This window comes from Daktulosphaira vitifoliae, unplaced genomic scaffold, assembly GCF_025091365.1.
Source record: "Daktulosphaira vitifoliae isolate Bord-2020 unplaced genomic scaffold, ASM2509136v1 Scaffold_4, whole genome shotgun sequence".
Lineage (NCBI taxonomy): Eukaryota > Metazoa > Arthropoda > Insecta > Hemiptera > Phylloxeridae > Daktulosphaira > Daktulosphaira vitifoliae.
Window position 1 is genome coordinate 21,904,639 of NW_026099575.1, and position 24,135 is coordinate 21,928,773.

Below are 24,135 nucleotides of genomic sequence, written 5' to 3' on the forward strand. Positions count from 1 at the left end.
GACGTAACTTAAGATGTTTTCACATGAAAAATTATACCGTTCCTTTTGTATTAGCCTTACTCGAGAATTTTATCAGTCACCTAAAGAATCATAGTAAAACTACAGATTAATGATTTAGAATCGTACTAGTCTCTAGTATCTATCTCTAGTCACTATCTCTAGTGTCTAGTCTCTAACTATATATTAAATTTCAGCCCCTCATTATAGCTGTACCTGGAATAGATTTTACGTTTTTTCTGCTTTAAAATTCCGATTTTTAGACTGCAGTTCCCACACAATCTCCTATCCGCTACCTTGTATTTCTACCTGATAATATGAAATTTTGTCAGGGAGTTCCATAAATTGTATAAATTACATGAATTTGATTATAGGAATAATTCTTAGGAAGCCGTACTTTTAATATACAGAAACTTATTAAACAAGATCTTTATTTGCGATATGCTGTGTATACAGCTATGTACCTAAAAATTCTGCCATCATTTTTGGTTTCAAACACTGGTCAAATCCCTCAATACCTTACCTCTTATTCACAAATATTTTGTTTAAAATCTATTTATGAAATGGGGAAATTTTCAATGAATGCTATGGGACATTAGCCACTTAGAAATTTCAATCAAACACATAAAGTTTAAATTATATTCAAACAATTCGACAAAATTTTAATAACTATATTCGAATTATAATAATCATAGACTGTAATATTTATTTAAAAAATCATTACAAATTTTGTAATAATTTTGATTATAAGTAATGTTTTAAAAAATAAAGCATTACGTTATGATACTAAATTAAGTTCAGAAATATTATAGACTTAATATGTTATCAAAATCGTTAAGAAGATATCGCCTCGCATCTAGCGATATGATTGGAAGTGTACTTTTGTCGCTATCCCACAAAGACGTTAGGTGCATTTAATTTATACCCGCATTTTATTTCAAAATTTTACTTAACACATTATACTATTATTGTCATTTTTATATATTATTCTATGCCGTTTCGCGTGTGTGTTACGGTACAACGTACAGAAATGTAAGTAGTGTATGAATTAATTTAAACCCCAAAGATACATTTCAATAATTAACAATTAGCAATGTAATATTTTTTACTTTCAGATTTGAATAATAAAAAATATTATAGCTGAAACCTGGGTTGGCCAGTTAATTAGCCGTGGCAAAGCAAAAAAAAAAAACTGCTTTGGTTCAACTATGCATTGATCATAATAGTTGTTACTTATTTCATATATGTAATTTTACACGATCTGTTTTATTTTTATTATCTGACGTATAAAAATTAATTTAAATTTAATAAAACAGGAAATAACATTATAGTTATGACGAATACTGGTCAGTCAATTGATACCAATCACTTAAAACTGTACTTATTGAACTTTTAAACCATAAGAATATGTCTTGGTGCGGTAATAATATAAAATAATTAATATATATATTAATATATAACATTAATTAATGTGTTTTGTAATGACTGCATTAGCTATCTCCGCAGTAAATAAATAAATAAATAATTAACTATTGCAATTACTATAAGACAATATAATCATGTACACATTTTAATAAATGAAGAAATGTTCCAGCGTAGTAATGTGGCCGTGACAGATGCAGAATCTAAAAAATAATTAAAACTGCATTACCATAATTATATCAAAAATTGAAAAATTATATTAATAATTATACAGTCGTTGTAAAATTGTCGTCAAACGCACACATTTTTTTGTTTTTTAACGAATAAATATGCTTTATATGTTTAATAATTCCGTTATCGATAAGAGCGTGCACTGTCGGTCGTTATTCAAACGCGTTCTTCCAGACACAGCAGACGCACAGTCTAAAAATTACAAAAATAAATTAATAGTGCCATTACCATAATAATAACAATATAGACAATAATTGTCTATATTTATTTTTAAATTATTTAAAAAACTACGTTAATCGTAATCGCTGTAAAATTAGAGTATAAACATTTTAAACATATTATACACAAATTCGAAAAAGTTCCTATGTTAGAAATACTCTTTTTATGAGTGAACAAACTGTTTAACTGAAATTAGTTTTACTTACAGACGGTAAGCTTACTGGTAGATATTCCTTCTAAATTTACGTAAAATCGTACCTTCAAGATATTAGTAATTCAACAGAAATGACGAATAGTATATATTGATTACAATAATAAGAATTAGTTCATTAATCTTCAAATTCAAATATTTAATTTTATTTTTTGAGATACTACTAAAAAACTTGATAACACTATATTTTGTGTTGTTTTTTTATATAAGTTCATTTTTAAGTTTCCCCCATGGCCTGACCAGTCATCGAGCGCGTCCTCAAGGCTGCGAAAGGGGAACGTCCTGTAGATATGCAGGACAGCCACGAAATAAGCTGTCACCAATTATTGGTTCGGACGAATAAGTGTTCGTAGACAAAGGCAATATTGGCTCGTTCAACTACCGACATCTTGGAGGATCTGGACTATGAATCCGTCTGTTTATGGTGAAGCACTTAACTGAATGATTTTTGATACAGCGTGGTGATCGAACAAAAAACAATAGATATGTATAGAATATGAAGGAAACGATGAAAAAAAAAAAACCTTACAGGAGGTATTAAAAGTATTTGAAATATTTATCATGAAAAGTAGTTCTAAAACTTTAAAATTCCATGATGCTTTCCTACTGACAGAGGTCGGACTTCATGAGATTGTTTGGCGAAACTGACGAATTAGTGAACAGCGTGCCGTCCAGACGCTCGTTAACCCTGTAGATATACAGGATAGCCGTGATTTAAGCCTTTACGGACAAATAAGCGGTAACGTTTGGATCTTTAATGGTTACACAACCAGTGAAGTTAGCCGCTCACTGGCCGAAGGGATAAACGATACACATAATTCAATAAATATGATCGAGGCGTTAAATTGGATCCAGAGAGTTTTTACTCGATTTGACCAGACATATTAAGTTACCATATCGCCCAACGTTGCAAGGGAAAAGTTTCGATGGGCCCTTTTTGTGGAGCTGGTGGAAATATTATTCAGCTAGCCAGGTTCTACACCAAATGTAAACATAATAATTTTATTTTTGTATCCAATAATAAACGACATAATTTAAGTACTCATATAGCATATGTTAATTTTAAAGGTTTATTTATGCCAGAAAAAATATATTTATTTGACATAAATACCAAAAAGTTGTTCTTAAGCAACATTCTTTTGTTGATTAAGAACTGTGCTGGTAGGTATCTGAATACATTTCAGTAATAAATTTGTATTGCTTTAATCAGTCTATATAGTGTCGAGTATCATTTCACTAAAATAACAGTGAACTGAGTATTTTTTATGATTGTTGCAACTCGTGAATTACAAAATTGACGTGCATGTTGAATTTTGATTTTTCAGTCATAGCGATCGACAAAAATCCCCAAAAAATTAGGCTGGCAATGCACAATTCAAAAATATACGGCGTGGAGAAACATTGAATTTATAGTAGGCGATTTTTTTTAATTGGCTAATCAACTTAAAGCAGAGGTTGTTGTCATGTCACCCCCTAGGGGCGGTCCTAATTATTCAAAAAATAAAAAATACACTTTGAAGGACATGAGTCAAGAGCAGGGACATGACGGCTTTAACATTTTTGGATTGGCCCGAAAAGTTACTCCTAATGTTGTTTTTCACTTGCAAAGAAATATTTACCTTTCAGAAGTATGTTCGTTGACACAACATGTTTATTTTTAACTGAATTTTGTATTTTTATTTTTTAGTGGCAGTCTTTATCCAAGACTTTCAATGACAAATTACAAGTTGAACAAAATTTCATAAATAATAAATTGGATTCAGTAACGGCATTCTTCAGAGATTTTTATTGATACTTCACAAGACGCCAATTAAAATGTTTTAAGTATTATTTTTTTTAAATATTCATTTTTAATTTAAATATTAGTTCTCAACTAATTTAAGTTTTTTGAATATCTTTTATCTTATTTTTATTTTCCTATTGTAATGTTATCTTTTTTAGTCGTTATGATTTTTTTTATTAAATTTAATTTAATTAATAAATTTTGTATAATCGGAATACATATTTTTTTCCTTTTATATGTATTGTCATATGAATATGTCAACAATGTTCTTTAGTCAAAAAAGTGAATTTACCATTATGCAATTTAAAACATTATTTTATTCCGATATATGTCATAAATAAATAAATATACACTTTCAAAATATAACTTCAACAATTTTAAAAAAGAGTACCTATTAATTTAAGTAATTTAAAATTATTTTATATCAAAATAACTAACGTTTTAATTAAAACTTGTGATGGATCCTTTAAGCTTATATACTCCATTCTGTATTCCAATTTCCAATTAATTATTTTCAACTTTGTTTATCCATCTTTGTATTGGTCTTTAAGTGGTCTCTTTTCTTAGTTACACTTTCCATTAGAATTTTAGATTTCCATACTTATCTAGTCCATTCATTTATGCACTCGTAGACTATGTTAAAGTTATATTTTTTTATATCTTTTTAATAATAAAATCATAAATTATTATTATTATTTTTTTAATTTCAAAATAATCATATATAGAGCTTTTCTTATAAAATATTTAATGGGTCAAGATCAATATATGGAAGGGTACTTAAGTACAGGTATCAACGAGTAAACTAATTAAAAATTATTTCTTTATATTTATTAATTATAATGCTATCTATACTCAAATGTTTTAAAAACACTTGTGTTTTACTGTACGCTTTTATAGATAGCGTTCTATTGTTGAAATATTTTTTTTTTGAAATCGCCCAAGTGTTTATGAAGCTACATATGCATGTACTTTATCGGAGGTGTCGTTTCATTTTTTTAATACGCATAATATAAAGAAGTCACTCTGTATTTAAAGTCATGTGAAAGAAAGGTGATGAAGGAAAAATTGTCGAGGACAATGACTTATAGTATTTTATTTCCTTATTGTGTAATGATTAAAAAAAATTATATTTAAATAAATAACTGATACTTGCAGTTATCTAGTGATAAAAATAGTAAAAGCTTTAATGAAATTAATTTATAAATAATAATATCAGTAAAAATAATTTTTTTTGGTCAACTAAAAGTTGATTTGAGTAGTATTATAAAGGTTGCAAGAAATGAGTATGAGTTAAATACTACTTTGATATCTGTTGAATTGTGAAAAGAGGACGCAATTACACATTACATTTTTTAGTGCTATAAAAATGGACTGTACAACTATATTTTTTAATTGTATCCTATTCAACTATATGGAAATAAAATAAAATAGTGAAACGTCGCGCGTATACATACGAAGGCTAATTACTTAACGACAGTATGCTCGGGCAATGCACATTAATATTTGATTATATCATTTAATATAGAAGACAAGTCACATACATATAGAGACAATTTTTTTAAACTAATAATCTGTACCAAAAGCTTAACTTTAACGGAGTATTTTTGAAACATTTTCAAAAATGAATTTGAAAAGATTATTTTTTGATGCAAAAGTTACTATTTTGAATCCCCATCATTGGTCAAATAAAGTGTCATATTTCCAAAAAATTAAGTACCTAATAAATGGTCATTTTTGGGATAAGTATAATTTATGAAATTATAATAGTGATTAAGAAGTCTAATAAGTAGAAACATATGTTTCGGCGCATGGGGTCTCGAGTTCGATCCCCAAAGTGCCAAGATCCATCTTGGACTCCTTAACATGTGAAAAAGGTCCAACACCCTCTGTAGAGAGAAGTGGATCCTCTAAAAATAAATTATGTTGATAGCTCTTAAATACAAATTTTTAATGATTTATTTAAATAAAAAGTGATTTTCTTAACATTAACAAACTAATAAAAATGAACTGTTTTCTTTAAATTCTTTTTGTTACTTGTTTTTCTCAATTTATCAATTATAAAGTGTTTTCAAGTTCATTTCTGATACAGAGTGTTCAGTATGTAAGGAAACAGGTAAATTGTTATAGACAATGAGAAAAATAGAAACACGATTCATTACGTAGTGAACACTATATAATTTACATTATAGAGTGTTATATACTATATATTTATCGAGCTTATGAAATACAAAATGAGACAAATACAAAAATAAATCTGTAGATAGTGTTTAATATGTGTAAAAATAGTCAGTGGAAATATTCTTCATTCAACTTTGAATCTTTAAAAGTTGATTTTTGTAAAAGTTTATAATAAAAAAGTTGAATTTGTTATCATAACTTTTAGTTTAACTTGCAAGTTTGAAATTTTCATCAGGTAAAGGGTCAAATATTCATAAAAATATATCAAATGATAGGTAAATACCTAAGGTATATATATAAAAAATTATATTGATTTGTTCATTTTTAAAAAAGTTATGGAAGTTTTAAGAAAAAATATTGTAAAAATTTCAAAAATTACTGATTCCTAAAATTGTAATTTGTTAGGGGATTTCTTCCATTTACGGGGAGCGAGGGAATTTTTTCAATTTTGTTTATTTTACTTACTGTGAAATAATATACATTGATAAATATTTTTTAACGATAGCTTATTCATCTAAAATTATACGTGATAATTGATCTACACATCTAGATGGAAACACTTGGTGCACGTGTCCCAAGAGGGTGGTTTTTAAGGCCGCATTAAAATATGAAGTAATATAAATTATAGAGTTGAACACCTTCTTTGTTTGGATTTGCTCATTCAAACAAAAAAAAATTTTTTGATGACCAAAATTAATAAGGATGGAAGAATTGAGTACACTGGGAATTGCAACTCCTAAATACGACTCTGTACACATATATTCCAAGAGAAAAATATTTTCTCGATTATGTAATTAATGTTTTTAAAATCAACGCAAATAATGAAAACGTACATAATGTCAGCGAAGAGATTGTTATGCAACTGAATTATTATTACTCTTTTTGTTATCTTTTACTGTTTAATTAAACTATAGTTTTTTTCAAATATTGTGTTTTAATTATTTACCCGGAATTGTATGCATATGTAAATTTTATTTAAGACACTTTGAAGGGTCCCAAATTTGTGTCTCTTTGACGTAGGATTATATAGGGCATAGAAATAGGTTTTGTTTTAGAGGATATTAACCCTCCAATTACCTCAAAACTATAATCTGGGTAACAACACATTTCTAAGTTTTTAAATCTATTGATATTATTTTGTTCGGAATAACTTAACAAAAATTTTTTAATTCACATATTCCAGCTTCTAAATATGAGTATTCTTTTTAAATAAATAAATGTAGCATTTTTTTAAATTGAATAATTTACACCTTCTTAAGTATATTCAGGTTTTAACAATTCAAAAATTTAAAAATTAGGTTCCATTTTGAAGTTACTCCATTTTAATGTATAACTATAGTTAGTGCGTATATATAGAGCGTATAGATAGTGTCTTGTGTACACTTAATGGTCTGAAGGTCTCAACTTACTAACAAAATCATAAAATACATTTAAGACATTTACCCTGAGTCAAACCTTACCATAAAATTTATGTGGTTACCTTTCGATTGACGAATAAATGGACAAAGAAGCTTGCACAGCCATTACTTTTCCAACTAAAATACTCTTCAAAAATTCGTGCGAACACTTAACTCTAACAAGCTAAAACAGATAAATTCTATTTAGAAATGGTACTCACCCGTCAACACTACCAGGTCTGAAAAAGAATGATTATTTGATCAAGTTTTGGATGCACCTTTCTGGTTCACTTATATCTTATTCCAAAAATGCACAACCAATTGTGAAATTTGTTCCCTATTAAAAATACCGTTACTGTCTGTTCAAAATATTTAAGAGTCAAAAACTCTTAGAAATCACTCTGCCGAATAAGCACTTAAAGAAAAAATTATAAATGTCATTTGACAGTTATTAGAAACATAGATTTAGCTAATTAATTGTAAAAAATAAATACCTTAGATATTGTAAAAATAGCATTACAAATTTATAAAATACAGAAAATATCAGAATAGTGATCATTAAAGTACTTTAAAGAAATAAATAAAAAAAAACTGCTTGATGAAAAAATGTTTATTATGTTCAAGCGAAAAATAATAATTTGTTTATATACGATAAAACGAAACTTGAATTATTAAGAATACTTTCAGATATATTTTTTATATATATAAATCTTTTATTGTAGAGTTCATTACAAAGCAACAGTTACTTGTCTGAAGTTGGAACTATACTGTGAGCTTAACTTGTTTTCTTCTCTTTCTTATCATTTTTTGTTTTTTTTTCACCTTATCATTTTTTTTATTGTTGTTTTTATCATTTTTGTTGCTGTTATTTATAAAAAAAACTGATAAAAAATTATTTATATCTATTTATTATTCAACATTTTAACCATTTGATTCTTGATCTTTCTTTAACTTCACTCTTACTCAGACAAGAATTCTTCTACGTCTCACAACCCGTGTGCAATTATACAATACATTAACTCAAAAAGTAATGTCATAAAATTGATTACGAACCAGTCAACATATTATTTAGATCATTTCTCATTTAATAATAAAAATTGTTTATAGATTTCCAATTAACTTTGAAAAGTTATCCCTAAAATCATCAATTAGAAATAATTTTTATCTTACAATAGACTTAATATTTACTATGTTTCATAAAAATAAATCAAATGAAAATGTTTACACTTTTATGAAAAAATTATTATTTAATGGAAAAATTAGGAGTACTATTTTTAATAAATCAACCAAAAATCAAAATATAATAACTTTATTTTATCATGCTGTAGATAAAAAAGGGTAATAAATGATTATTAATTCAAGTATTACACTTGAAATACTTAAATTGAATTTTTAATTAGGTACAAAAATAGTAAAGTTTTAATTATTTTTAGTTCTAAAGTGGCCAAGTTTCTAAATAGAGATTATTATGATCTTCAATAAGTTTATGTCTTATATTTTTGCTTATCTATTCGTAATACTGTTCGTTGAACACACGTTATTTACTTTTAATGTACGACAACAGATATAAATATTTTTTATTTTAATAATATCAAAAACAAATATTATTCAATTTATTATTCTTATTTACATTAATAACCATTTTAATATAACAGTTCAAATTAAATATGTATGATTACTAAAAAAAAATAAGTACCTTTTTGTTAATATTTTATACAATTCTAGGATGACATTTTATTTCATTAGATAATATTAATCAATTTTAATTTATTTAAAAACATTATATTAAACAAAAAAATACAAGAACATTGTTAAAACTAATTTGATGAAATAAAAACTAATTAATAAATTTTCAGTATGTAAACTTACTGAAAATGTATTAAGTATTTTATAAAATATTCGACAACATAATTAGAAAAGAACTTAATTAAAAATAAATGTTTTGTATAACACACTCCTATTATTATTATTATTCATAATATGTGTTAATTATAACCAACTATAGTAGTAAAAGGAAAAAAATAATAGTTAAAAAATTATATTGTTAAAAGAATGTACTTCAAAACTGTTACCAAATGAGATTTTATTTTATACTTAATCGTTATTCATTTTTATGCTATTCCTTTGATGATTCATACAAAAAACTAATTTCCTCGTGAATATAAAAAGAAAAATTCTTGTAATTGAAATATTTAACAGCGTAAGATGATGTAAGGAAAAATTGTTTTATTGCATAAAATCATAAATATAAAAATAATTTATCGATTAATTTTTACGTTAAATATTTTTTCCAATAATAAAACCAATTTAAATAAAAACCCAACACAGGGATGTTGCGGCACAGTGGGGACGTGGTATAGTTGGATCCAGTATAGATCATATCTGACAGTAATAAAAAATCACTAATAAAAAAAACCCTTCGATGAAAATCTGTAGTCTTTAATTTTAAAATATTGGTTGATTATTCTAAAAGAAAAATTAACTCCTATTTCTATCATTATACTTAATTATTAATTTAATTATAAGTATAATTTATGAATAAATAACTATTAAAGCAATTCAACGTAGTATGAAATTGATGTTTAATAATTGGAATATTTTTGGAGAATTTATAAAAAATTATAAAGTAGTTATTATTTTTATGACAAACGTGTATAAAAATTGAAGAACTTGACACAGAACTATTTTGATAATAGTTTGTTATTAATTATAAATAAATCATCTGCAAAAAATTTTCATCAGAGTAAAAAAGATACTTTTATTATTCAATTTTTGTGCTAATTTAAATCAGCAATTATATGCTTTCCATCAAGAAAATTTTTTGATATTATTACTAATTAGTTAAAAACTATAGGATATAACTATAAGGAAAATAGTTCTTAAAATTTCAATTGTATCATTTATTTAAACACCAAGAATTACATAGAATTTATAAATAGTTTTCTTGAAATGATTTATTACAATAAAAAAAATATTTGAAAACACAAAAAAAAAAATGTTTTCTAATTATTACAATTTGATTTTTAATATTTCAAAAATAATCAGTGCAAAATATATTTTTAACTTATTTATTTGGCATTTTAAAGTTTTTAATAAAAAAATGTTGAATATGTTGCCATAAATTTAAACTCAACTTCAAGTTTGAAATTTACATTATTAAATAGAAAATTTTATGAGAATAAAAATATAGTATTGTTAAAATTAATATACCGTCAGGAAATTGTATAATTACTATTTAATGTAAATTTATCAAAAAAGCTCAATATTTTTTTTTAATTTTTATTGTAATAGATTTAATGATTTACTTCATCTATAAAAACCAATCAAAATGTTGTTAAAAAATCAACTTAAATTAACGTATCATTGTGAAGTCCGAAATTTGTTTTCCATAATAAAGTACATAAATTAGCTATAGGCAGTTTTAAGTAAAAAAAATTGAAAAAATATCGAAAGTTAGTTTTTTTTAAATATGTAATATTTTTGGAGATTTCCCTCCATTACGGGGAAAGAAGGAAATTTTTATAATTTTTGAGGGTAATGTCTTCGACTAAATACAATTTGTGATCTTATGAGGTATCGTTGAAAAAATCGGTTCGGTGAGAGCTGAGAAAATGTGGTAACACACACAAAAAAATAAAACACATCATAGTAAAATTAATATCTTCTCAGCTTCGCATCGAAGCTTAATTAAACTTTTTAATTTTTTTATTATTAGCAATGTCTTTATTATATAATTGACCCAAATTTATACCATGTAACAAATTTAACTATAAGATTATAGTTCAAAGACTTAAGTCAGTAAAAATGAATTTTCCGTGGATGTAGATTACTATAAAATTTATTCATGAATGCATTAATGTATTTCAAATATTCCTATATGTATACTTAATTAATAATTATATGAAAATATCGATTTTTCTACAAATTTTTACAAGAAGATAAATAAAACTTAAAATGAATTTTAAAAAGAATATTACAATAACATTCATATTAATTATAAAACATTACTCACAAATTGATGAATGTTTATTGTGCAATAAAATAAAACATAATTATAATTTATTTTGTACTTCAATATAAAATGATTTATAATAAGAGTTAATTGAATTCCATACAACTTTTGAATAAAATAAAATTATCACAAAAATATCAATATTATTATTTTTAACTATTGCCATTCTTAATAAGAATATTAAAAGGTGCAATGTCCATGTATTTTGAAGACAATTTTTTTATATAAATTTAATGTTTATCTCTAGTATATATTAATGAAATTTTTATTTTTATACGGTCTAACAAATAAGAACAAACAATAAAATTATTTAAAAGTTTATATAAACATGATACAATGTTATTATTTCAATGAAAACGTTAAAAATAAAATGTAGAGAGCTGCTGCTAAACACAGGCAACCTGAAAGTCTATAGTAATAAAATTAAACTTCTAAATAATATAATGACTCGTGGAATAAATAGACGAATCAATGACGTCTTTAAAATATTTTACCAAGTATTGAAATTGTAAAATTTTTTTAATTGTATATAAGTAAACATTTTATTTTTTATTTATTTTATTTTATATTATGACTTATAATGGGTAAAAGTTCAAATCTAAAAGATATATATATATTGTGAAACGTATAGCTGATGTTTTTCACTGTCTCTATTGTTCTTCCACACTAAATATTCGTTTATGATAGTATGCACGAATAAGAAAATCAACCACCAAGTAATTTTATAAAGAGGCGCATGTGTTCAGTCATAGCAAAACCAGCCGCTGTGGGCTTTCGAATATCAGTAACCGTCAGGGTGTTATAACGAAAAGGTGCACAGTTAACCCGCTATAGTTAAGGCCGCTGTCGTAAAGTTCGTAGTGGAATAAAGTTACTAGGTATTTATTTTCCTATCAGTTTTTTATTTGCATCGTTAAGAATATATCATTGGATTTCCATTTTATCAAGTAAGCTCATCATGTTTTTTACTTATTTAAAATAGTAAAGGAATACACAACCACTGTATAAAAATATACGTTTTAAATTTACTTTATGCTAATTTCATGTGCACAATATGAAAAACTGAATGCATTTCAATTTGACCAATTCATCGAAAAACTTCTAACACTATAATGTCAAAAATTTAATAGCAATATTATAATATTTCCATTAAATTTATTACAAAATTACGATAGAATATTATTTTTATAGAATTTATAAATTAGAAAAAAACATATTTAAAATGCAATCTATAATGTCTTACATATTAGTTTTCTTGTAAATAGTTAATATGCACAATGTTATATTATATTAATTATATACTGTGTAATTTTAGACAGAAGTTATACTATCTAATTTACGTATGCAATTACACTTACGAGGTTTTTGGACTAAGGTACTCTCACTAACGAGAACATTTTTTTTTAGTCCTCTTCATTTGTTCAATCTATAATAAGAAAACAAGGGCGTACAGTCACGTAAAACCCATTTAATTCCAATAGGGTTTTTAAAGCACAAACAAAAGTTATAAATACATGATTATACAAACCTTGTTTAAAATATTAAAAAAAAATAGCCCTTATCTAGAGTATTGAATGAGTCAAAGTAAGATTGTCAAGACAATAAAATATTTCGTTGAAAAATTTTTAATAATATTAAAAAATATCTGCTCTATACACGATTAAATAAGTTATTTAAATATATAAAATGCATTTTTTCCCTAAAACTTAACCATTTTTTTTTGTATAAGCAGTGTTTTTAAATTATTTAATAAAACTATTAAAAAAAATAAAACATTGTTGAATCGTCTATTGGTGTTTAATAAAAAAACTTAAAAACACAAATAATTTGTTGACTTCTAATGATTAAGAAGGTAAAGCCTACAAATAATTTCAAATTATTTATCTGACAGAGATAAAATGTTCAACGTATCCAAAAGATAGGTATGTACAGTAATAATTCAGTCAATGGTGAATTCACAGATCCGTGAATANCAAAATAAAATGTTCAACGTATCCAAAAGATAGGTATGTACAGTAATAATTCAGTCAATGGTGAATTCACAGATCCGTGAATACATCACTCGAGTAGGTCAATTTATTTTTATGTCCTAGTGTTTTCTAACAGCATTGTTGAAGCATATTGTAAAATCATTGAATATATTGTTGTTTCGGTTAAAACAAGTTTTGTTTTATCTTATTGCTTTTGTAAAAAAGTGTTGATATCAAATTTATAGAAAAATATGTTTTTAAGGAGAAACTAATAAACGCAGAAAAATAGACGTAGAAAAGTATGATTTACAGATAATTAACATCATAATTTTCTGTAATTCATAAGTGCACATTACAAATGTACATAAAAATCAATTAGTAATTAAATTTAGCCGCGTAAAAACTCATCGAGAGGATAATCCCAGTGGCTTTTAAATCTTCTAATAAACAAAAATATAATTTAAACAGTGCTACTTTATTGGTTAACCGTAAATATCTGTGTGTGTTTGAATGAAATTAAAAAAAAAAAAAATCATAATAGACCATTGATGAATTTTTTTCTGAACATACTAATAGCTGATGAAATTATATAGCGGCTTGATCCAAACGAAAATTTTATTGTTCTAAAATTACAAATTTTGGAATCATACCAAACATCTGAGGTGCATAAAAATTGATTAAAAATACTTTTATTATTGTTATTTCCGTTGAATTATAAAATTTAAATGTTTAATGCTGTATGATTACAATTTATTATACATTTACCATTTTGAGAATAAGAAAAGAGTTATTTTATTTACTATTAACACGAAAAAGTTATTTATTAATAGTCATTTTTCATTAAATGGTCTCAAAGTCGATACCTACTCTGGAATTTAACGTTTAGATGGTTGCATCTTTATATTCACTGTGTTATCTAAATATAAAATATAACATTTAATTTCAAATGTGCGTATCTCCTTGTTGGTAAAAGTATAAACTTTTCTTTAGTTGAGGTCATCATTATAGCGCTTGTTCTTGAAAAACTAGAGAGAAAAAATCAATTTTCTCGGTGAGAAAATATTATGTTTTTGGTAAAATCGTTACAACATCTGTACGGGAACATGTTTTTAACACGCTTTAAACGACTGCGATAAATCTAAACGGTAAGCCGATACATAACATGTATTACGGACAAAATCGTACATGTGCCACCGCTGTCGTCGAACCTAATCCGTCAAACAGACATAAGCGACTGAGAATACGGGCCATTGTTATATTTAATAAACTTCTAGGGTCTTATCGATTTTATTCATTTTAAGCAAACCGCATTGAGCCGACTCGAATAACACACGTGAAATCAAATTATAAATAGCTCGTATTGTGTCGCGCAGTAAATTATGGTAATTTCATCACTGGATTGCTTGAAAAGCATACGATGATAATCGCTAACGAAAATTTGAACACGTCGCTGGCAATTAATCGCTAAAGAACGTTATCTTATGCAGATTCTTGAAAACGCAGTTGGACGTGATAATGAAAATTTGATAAGACGCAACGTGTAAATGCTACTTGATGACATAAATCTATTACCGTGTTTTAGTCTGAAATACTTAAGAGTATTCCATTAAAACTATTCTTAGATGCCGTAGCTAGGAAATTCCAGGAAACACTCAAGATAAGTGCATAGATAATGACTGGCATATTATAACTCATCATAGTACTTAGTTTGTTTATTGCGGAGACGGTTAAAAGTAAGTGGACACTTTTCGATGTGACCAGACACGAAACGTGAATAGCAAGTCGATTGTAATACTTTATCGTAGACAATATAAAATTAACATAGTTTTATTAAGAAAATTTTTCTTTCTGTAAAATTGTCATATCATCAGTTGTATCTGATTACTATGGTCAAAATAACGAACATTGTAATTAAACTTTTACCGAAGAATAGAAAAGTTGGATAATCGCTTGTCCTTATTACATCGATTTAATGCTTTTGGCGTTGTAGTACTAAGTAGTCTGCCAAATACAGTTTTCGGACAAGAACTTTAGACTGCCAGATATTAGGGTGTGAAAATGGAGAATATATATATATATATTCTGATTGTTGTAATGGCGGTAGAAGTTGTTGAATTGATCGCGAAAGAGTAGCCACTCGATGATCGATTGCCTACGCTCTCTGTAAACGCACCGATGGCGACCTAAACAAAATTGTTTGACTTCTTAATAGCTATTGCTCATGTAATTTGACCTCCTAAAAGTGACCACTTGCAGGGTACTGATGTAATGGGTCCTCCAGTCCTGTAAACAAACAAAAGCTGTTGATTTATGTATCACGGAATATATTTCATCGAAATATTCAACCCAGTCAACTCTTTTAATTTCCTTCTTTTTTTTTAAAGTAAGAGTTCGAAAAGAAATAAGAATGAATATTAAAAAGATATCATTTTAGCTCTACAGGAAATAGTTACAGTCAGATTTTTGATACCAATCAGATATCAGATAAAAAAAATTTCTAATTACATTGTTTTTACACTTAATCCCTATTCGAAAACTTTTAGTTTAATAAATTTAATAATAAAATATCAACAAGATTTGTTAACTAGATGTAGGTTCTGACGATAAACAATTAATTATAACGTACATTTCTAGAATTTTATATAATGATATTAATTTTTATATAGATTTCCTCTAAACAAACTTTTGCTTTTACTTGATTTTGTCATGAGAACATACTTTTAAAGATTTTAATTTTAATTTTTATTGTAATGCATGTGTTATTAATATCAAATCTCATATAATACACAAATATCAAAACAGAACTTTTAATATGTACCGTGTTCTAGTTTAGAAACAACTAATTAACATATTTTGATTATTTTAAACATTTTATTGTAAATGTATTGGATTTACAAAATGGAACAGATCTAAATAACAACTCATATAACCTATGATCTACGTAACATTTTATAATTTTTTTTAATCAATTCTTACATTATAGAACTACACTTAAAATATGTTTTATGTTATTTTTCGCAATTACAAAAAATAATTTTTATAACATTTATACAAATATTTTATAAAAATAAACTAATATAATTATGAGAAAATTAAAATACTTAATATAGTATTTTTTCAATAAACATTCAATTATATAGTGATGTTAAGATGTTGGTACATTTTGGTTTTTGGCTCTTACATAAAATTGGCGTACATCCTTACTGACCTTTCATTTGTCTCCCAGTGAGATCACATGGTTCAATTGCCAAAGTTTTAATGGTCGCTATCTTGGGATTTTTCGAACAACCGAATTTACCAATTAATGCGTTTGTGGCAAAGAATATAGATTAATAGTTATTCGAAAACAGTGTTCAATTAATTTCATTGATTGTCTTATTTATTTACTTCAAGTATTAGTCGAAATTGCAAGTTGTGTAACTTTTATAAACTAAAATATAAAACTCAATAAACTTTATAAATAATGGTTATTTAAATCAGCTAAACAACATAAATACTCAGCAGTGGGCACAAAGATAAATTGTAATTACAATTTGTTTTGAACGTTATCACTACTAATAGATCATGAAAACAACTATAATAGTTTATTGAATTAACTTATGCTATCCATTCGATATTTTTGGTGGTGGTTTCTTTTGGAAATTTATATTTGGTAAAATAGATTGATTATTAATGAATAGGTATTAGAGTAACACTTGGCATATTAAATATTAAACAAATTTTTAATGTTCATTATATAATTTTCTTCGATTTTTCAATGAATATTGAATTTAATGGTAAATAAGATAAATACACACAATTTTTTTCATTTTATAACTAACTGATTTATTTCGTAAGATACACGAATCTACATACTTTTGAGTATATGTTCTCTATAAATATTACTAACTATACATTTTTGAAAGATAAAATATTTGTGTTGTATACTTAAAACGGTGATCATTTATATTATTTACAAAAAAAGAATTTAATTATTCTTTTTTAGTTCCTAGCTATGATCACTCTAGACCCAATTAATACTCTATGTATATTTTACATCTGCTTCATATAACATTAGTTGTCATTTTCAAAAAATGTTTAACCACTCGTAAAATTTTTTCTTTATGTGTTATTACTTTATTTCGTAAAAGACGTACTTATTATAAAACTGTTTTTTAATGTACTTAATGCATTTTTACAGTTAGGTAACTAAAACAGTTACCATATAATCATAAAATATATAGGTAAGTTATAAAAAATTAGATAACTTTTTTTAATGATCTCTACTTCGTAGCAAGCTTACTTATCGATGATTTCGTAAATATCTGGATACAATATCTGGTTTTACAAGGATATCATCAAATTAGTTGCTCCTCCATATTACCAATATTAACCAATTTTTATGTTAATTATAATTAAAATGGTATCCAACTAAGAGTTGTAATATTCATGAATGTTTACAAAGATTCGAAATCATATATCAATCCAATAAAATTTCTTATATTGTTTTCTGTATCGTGTGGTGAAATTAAAAGTTTTACTTGAGGATGTGTATTGCATGAAATTTCAAACTTGGGCTGTTTTTCCAAAAACTTGTTTTAAAAGCACCTAAAGGACGTATCATTTAAAGTTATAATCAGAATATAAAAGTTTACGGAGTGGTTTCAAAAGTTTTTCTTTGACACTTATTTTCTTATATGTTTTTTTATACGCATAGCTATATTATTTATACTATCTAACTCATTGAATTAAAATACTCTAAATTTATTTTTATAGGAAAATGATCGCAACGTTGTACTAACTTAAAAGAAAGAAATATAAAATAAAGGCGTTGGGTTGGATTACTATTTATTGTTTATAATAATACTATTTCTCGAAGTGTAGATACAAAAGTTTGTAAGAACGGTAAAAAATGGTAGAAAAATGTAGTGATCTTAATTAATTAATATATAAATTATTGTTATTTATTATAATTTTCTCTAACATCAATAACGCCACTTGTACCTATAGTTACCTATACCTATATAGTTATATATAGTTTGTGTCAACTATGAAGTCGTTTTAATAAATACCTCTAATAGAGTAGGGACTATAAGTGAGTTCTCTAATTTAGCAAGAAAATGTTTATTGATAATGACGACATAGAAAACCTATTTAAAGGTTGGATTAAGCTAGTTGGCTAAGTACAAACATACTGTTTTTCTTAAATTACTCGAGTTACTTTTTATTAGCAATTACTTGATTTTTTTTTTGTTTTTACTTAAACTTTCTTTGTGAAATAATTATTATTTTCACCTTGATATGTCCGATGAATACTTCGAAATAATTTTAATATTATTATTTATTTAGTAATAATTTTCTTGTAAATGAAAAGAATAGATGCTGTAAAACACAACTTGCACGTACTTGAAATCCAAAATGAAACTGAGAAATTAATTCCAAAAGAAATGTAAACTGAAAACGACTGAGAGAAAACTGTTTGATTTTCAATCATTATTTGGGCTCTTTATATCTATTTTGGAAATATTTTCAAAGTTGAAGTGATCACCGACACATCCATTATTTCTTTATTAGCCGTTTGTAGTAAGACTCATGATTAAGTGCGGGTGGTAAAAGTGAAGAGAAGCATCTGGTGTGTTATACGATAAAAGAATTCCAATGATGCTGAAAGGTAAGTTCTATAAAACTGTAGTGAGGCCAGCTATGATGTATGGTTCAGAGTGTTGGACGGTTGATAAGAAAGTAGAACAGAGAATAAATGTAGCAGAGATAAGAATACTTGGATGGATAAGTGGAGTGACTAGAGAAGATAGGATTAAGAAACGAGCATATAAGAGGGAGTATAGGTGTAGCGTCAATCGTGGATAAGATGAGAGAAAATATACTTAGATGGTTTGGTCATGTCATGAGGAGAGAAGAATCGGAAGCTTTAAGAACAGATATAGAAATTAATGTTAAATGAAGAAGAGGTAGAGGAAGATCAAAAAAGAGATGGAGGGATGCTATTGAATGCGATATGAGGACAGCTGATGTAAGCGTAAATGATGTAGGAGATCGTGTCAAGTGGAAGTTTAGGATAAGGGTGGCCAACTCCAAGTAGTTGGGATTAAGGCGAGGAAGAAAAAGAAGAAGAAGATTAGCCGTTTGTGGTGATTTATTACATGTTATTTATTGAATTTTTGTTTATAATCGTCTACCGTTTGTTACATAATATCTTACGCATTATTTATTACCTTATTTTTTACAAGTGACTATAACATATTGCTTATTATTTTATGTTATTTTTTATAGTGAATATATGCTTTTATACAAAGTTATAATTAAATATTTTTAAATATTCAAAATTATGTGTAGCATATTGTTATATTTTTACATGTGTCATGTCATTTAATTTATTAATTAAAATATTATAATAATAATGAATAATAACAATAACAATATAACGTGTATATTATATCAACATTACGAATTTATTTCCATTCCGTATAATTCTATGTATATTGAATTTTTGTAATTTTACATGTTCATTGGATTTATATTCTTGTAAATCGATCTCAGTATTGGCCATAATAATATATTGATGTACCATAAATAATGAAAAATATGTAAAACTATGAAAAAGGTTTAAAACTTTCACGTGACATGGCGATATATATTATTATCCTGAAAACAATATACATTTAATTTTGAGTAGATGCCAAGCTAAGCAAATTACTGCAGAACAGAAAGATAGCTGCAATGCATCATATATTTAAATACAATACAAGTCTTAAATACTGATCTTCAAAAGTTATAAAAATTTGATTTTAACATTCAGATTACACCGAGTACGTTGTATTCTATAACTAATATTTTTTTAATAACAACTAGAATATTCCTTATCATTGAAAATGATGATATCTTATACTTAGTTTTAAGTTTTATAGCATTAAAACTATTAAACTTACAAAATGATCAACTTCAGTTTGAATATTATTCAAAGTAAAAGTATATGCTTGTATTATTTAATCTATATCTATTCAAATTACGCACGAGTTGTCAATTAAAATACAAATTCATGAATTCATGTTTGTTGTCTATAGATGGTAAACTAAGCATATATATATAACAATAAATTATCATTAATTAAATGACGGGTATATGCTTAAATATAATGTATTGATTAGATTTATTTTTTGTTCAAAAAACACATAAAACTATATAATTAAGTAAGTTTAGTAAAGACGTTTTAAAATTTAATATATACATGTGTTATCAACAAATTAAAAAGTGAGGCGTAAAATGTAAAGTGGATTACACGCGAGTACATTGTTAGTTATGTAATATAAAAAACATACAAGTTCAATTCTGTAAAGATATTATTTTAACATGTTTTCAACTAGAGAAAATTATCTTTCTAATGCTATCATAAGAATTTTGTATAGTATAATTTGCCAGTTTCAAAATAAATATGTTTTATTACTATTAGAGTTACATTATTATCATGCAATTTATTATATCATTTTATTTTGAATTCAAATTCATGATGAAATCATATAAATAACTTTTTTTAAATCTATTAATTATGAAATTTATTTTTATTTTTCTGGTTTAAAAACATTATTTAGTTGATGATACCTTAATAAATAACTATATCGTAACCAATGCCAATAGTTTTACTCGTTTACTTAAATATTATATTTCAGAAGAAATTTAGTCTGCAACTTAATTTCATAAAATTTATTGTTGTTGATGCTTTTTGATTGTACTTTTTGGTAGAAACTATGTCTAACGCAAAAGTAATCAGTGATTTTGGTCATGATTTTTCTAAATTATATTATGATTTGCTGATGCAAATTCAAAGTTCATCGAGTTCTGAAGAATTATGTCATGTACTACATGATGAAAAATCAAAAATGGTTTATCTACGTCATAAGCTGCCTGAAGTGCAACTAGAGGGTACTAATATGATACATGATTTTTTAGTAAATTTCACTGGTAACGGTCGTACATTTTTTGTAAAGTCTGTCGACACAATTGAAGTGAAAAAAAACTGGTTTACTGTGTTGACTGTTGTTAAAACTTCCCTACCTGGAGCTTCTGATCGCACTTTTATTCAATCCACTGTTGTTAAACGTACTAAAGTTGAAACTCTAAAAATTGTTGGATCAGTCGTAAAATTCGATGATTGCTTACCCGATGATTTTTTGATAGAATCTTATAAGAAGATTAAAACTGTTGAGCCTAAAGATTTTCAAGAAGAGCAACCTATATTACATACTACCCTAAATGTTTCAATTAAGGTAGATAATGTAAAACAAAAAATAACCCCTGAATTACGAAAAAATACTTCAATCTTACCTTTGTCAAATGATAATGATCATTATCTCGTGGTAAAATACTTGCCAAAGTCTGTGGAACATGATGAATTGATGAAACAGTTTAGTTTATTTGGAGAGGTTATCAAAATTATAAAGTCTAATAAACAAGGAAAAGTCAGAATAATAGTTAATATAATAATTCTAATAATAGTTATATATATTTTAAAGATTTTACTTTAGTTGATTCATTAACATCAAATTTTAAGTCGATGGTGTTGAAAAGTGGGCAAAGGCACATGTTAATCAAAATCAGCAAAAAACTCCTGTATTAAAACATATTGTTGTTCTTAATTTCTATTCAATTATTTCGGTAAAATTACTTTTTTGTTAATTAAAAATATACTATTTTATTAATGTTCTTAATGCATATTATTAATTAATGTTTAATAACCATCGATATCTTAAAATATATTTTACTTTTGTACTCTACCTGTAAAAGCGTATTTATATTGTTCATATTTGTATCACCAGTAATTTGTAAACAATGTTATGATCATAGTTTCTTAAAATTGCTTTCATTTTACCACAGAACAGTCACTTAGCTTAATTCGTAAGTAACCAGTAGTAACCATGCTCGAGAGGAATTAAAACAATTAAGCAAACATAGATACAGAGTCACCCTGAGGCAAGGAAATATATTAGTATATGCTACTAAAAGAGTAAAAGGAAAAGCTTTACAAGTTATGAGTATCACAAGATGATCTCTCATGATGAAATCTTTAACATTAGTAAATTGTTTCTTTTAATACCGGGGGCAAATTAATTATATTTCTACTTTGATATCGACAAGATGTATAGTGGCTTTTTATTGTAGTGACTTGTATTCTTGTTTGATCGCTAAAACAGGACTTTTGAAATTAATTTATAAAAATATTGTTTGATAAGTTTTTTTGACAGTCTTGAAATTTTATAAATTGTTATTTTTTATCGAAAATAGTTTTTATTTCCTTTATTCATTCAAAAATTTATTTTCAAACAACCAATGGGTATTTTAAAACGTTTTAAGTTGTTAATAAAATTCATAATTGTCCAAGTATTTATGGCGTACATTAAAATATATGACAAACATTATAAAAATCATGAATCCAGAAAAAATATTTTTATTTTGAAAGAATTCTTATGGTATGGCTTATTTTTAATTTTGAAGATTTTTGAATATACAAGAATGAAAAATAAAACTATAATATTTAAATATGAAAAACATGACCCTTTTTCACCTCTCCCTTTTTCTATACATTCTATATATTACTATAATTCGATCCAGAAACACACTGTATGATTTATCATTCAGCTTTTCTTATTGAAACCCATTCTTAAACTTACAATTTTTCATATATGCACAATTTTTGTAAGCACTTTTCTATATTTCATTTATGTTGTATAACCTTTCACAGAATTTAAGCTTTTCGTGTCCTTGATGTGTTTCCATAGTCCCAAATACTAAGAACATTCAATTATATTTATTTGTCGTCGTATAGCACTTTATTCAGTGAGGTTTCTTTAAGGGTTCCGGTAATTTAACATTTTCTCTTGTACGTAGAGAGATTTTCTGAATACTTAATGTAAGACTACATTCAGTGTGCCATTACGATGCTTGTACTAATATATTAGTACACTATAGTGTAAAGTATTACTGCCTCAAAGTATTAAAAAACATCCTCAGTCAGGAGATGATCCAAATACAATTGTATTATATAAATTATGAATATTACAATCACAACATGTTTTCTTAAGAATTGATAAAAATTTAAAAATATATGTGTAAATTGAATAGTTTTTAGCAACTTTAAATACTAATATATATGTATATTATTAACTAAAGTAAATAAGTGATCAATTTAAAAGGAGTGGTTCACTTGGTGACTTATAAGAATTATTTCTTTGTATTCAATTTGATATTTATTAGTATGTTCAATTTTATAGGTAAAATGTATTCCATTACCTACACATATAATATAGATTAAATTATGGATGCATTAAAATAATTCATTTTTTAAAGTTTGAAATTATTCATGAATAAATTATTCTTTTAGGCCTAGATAATTTAAATTATTATATATATTTTCCTATTGTGCGTGTGAAAATGTAATTTTAGCATCAACGAATTTGTGTCTAAAAAAAATACCTTTATATAAATAGTAACGAGCTGATAGATCTATTGAATCTTGAACATATATAGTCACTTCTGTTCCTTAATAAATAAAATATAAAAATATATATTCGTGTTGAAAAAATCGATTTAGTATACTTCATCATAATAATGATATTATATAATATCAATATTTTAAAAAATAACACGAATATTTTAACTTGCTATTAAAAAAATATTCTCTTTAAACTTGTATGTGGATATTTATTGAAAATATGCGTATTTAT

At 25.6% G+C, this 24,135-nt stretch overlaps 1 protein-coding gene and 2 long non-coding RNA genes across 4 annotated transcripts in view; 1 reads left to right on the forward strand and 2 right to left on the reverse strand.

Moving 5' to 3' along the window:
- Positions 1-1,434: 1,434 nt before the first annotated feature.
- LOC126904724 (uncharacterized) lies at positions 1,435-4,576 on the reverse strand. Its single transcript, XR_007703812.1, has 3 exons — positions 4,302-4,576; positions 1,692-1,842; positions 1,435-1,622 (listed from the first exon to the last, which is right to left on the reverse strand). It is a non-coding gene; the product is annotated as an uncharacterized LOC126904724 (long non-coding RNA).
- A 1,692-nt stretch (positions 4,577-6,268) lies between these two features.
- LOC126904722 (uncharacterized) lies at positions 6,269-8,055 on the reverse strand. 2 transcript variants are annotated; one of them, XR_007703808.1, is made up of 3 exons: positions 7,933-8,055; positions 7,522-7,775; positions 6,269-7,449 (listed from the first exon to the last, which is right to left on the reverse strand). It is a non-coding gene; the product is annotated as an uncharacterized LOC126904722 (long non-coding RNA). The 2 variants fall into 2 exon arrangements; XR_007703807.1 differs by having other exon boundaries at positions 7,522-7,853; positions 7,933-8,045.
- Positions 8,056-12,177: 4,122 nt separating this feature from the next.
- The window catches only part of LOC126903503 (uncharacterized), an 89,843-nt gene continuing 77,885 nt past the window's right edge, over positions 12,178-24,135 (forward strand). The window contains exon 1 of the mRNA XM_050681677.1: positions 12,178-12,397. The gene's annotated coding sequence lies outside the window, so the exon portion shown is untranslated. The remainder of the gene's footprint in view (positions 12,398-24,135) is intronic.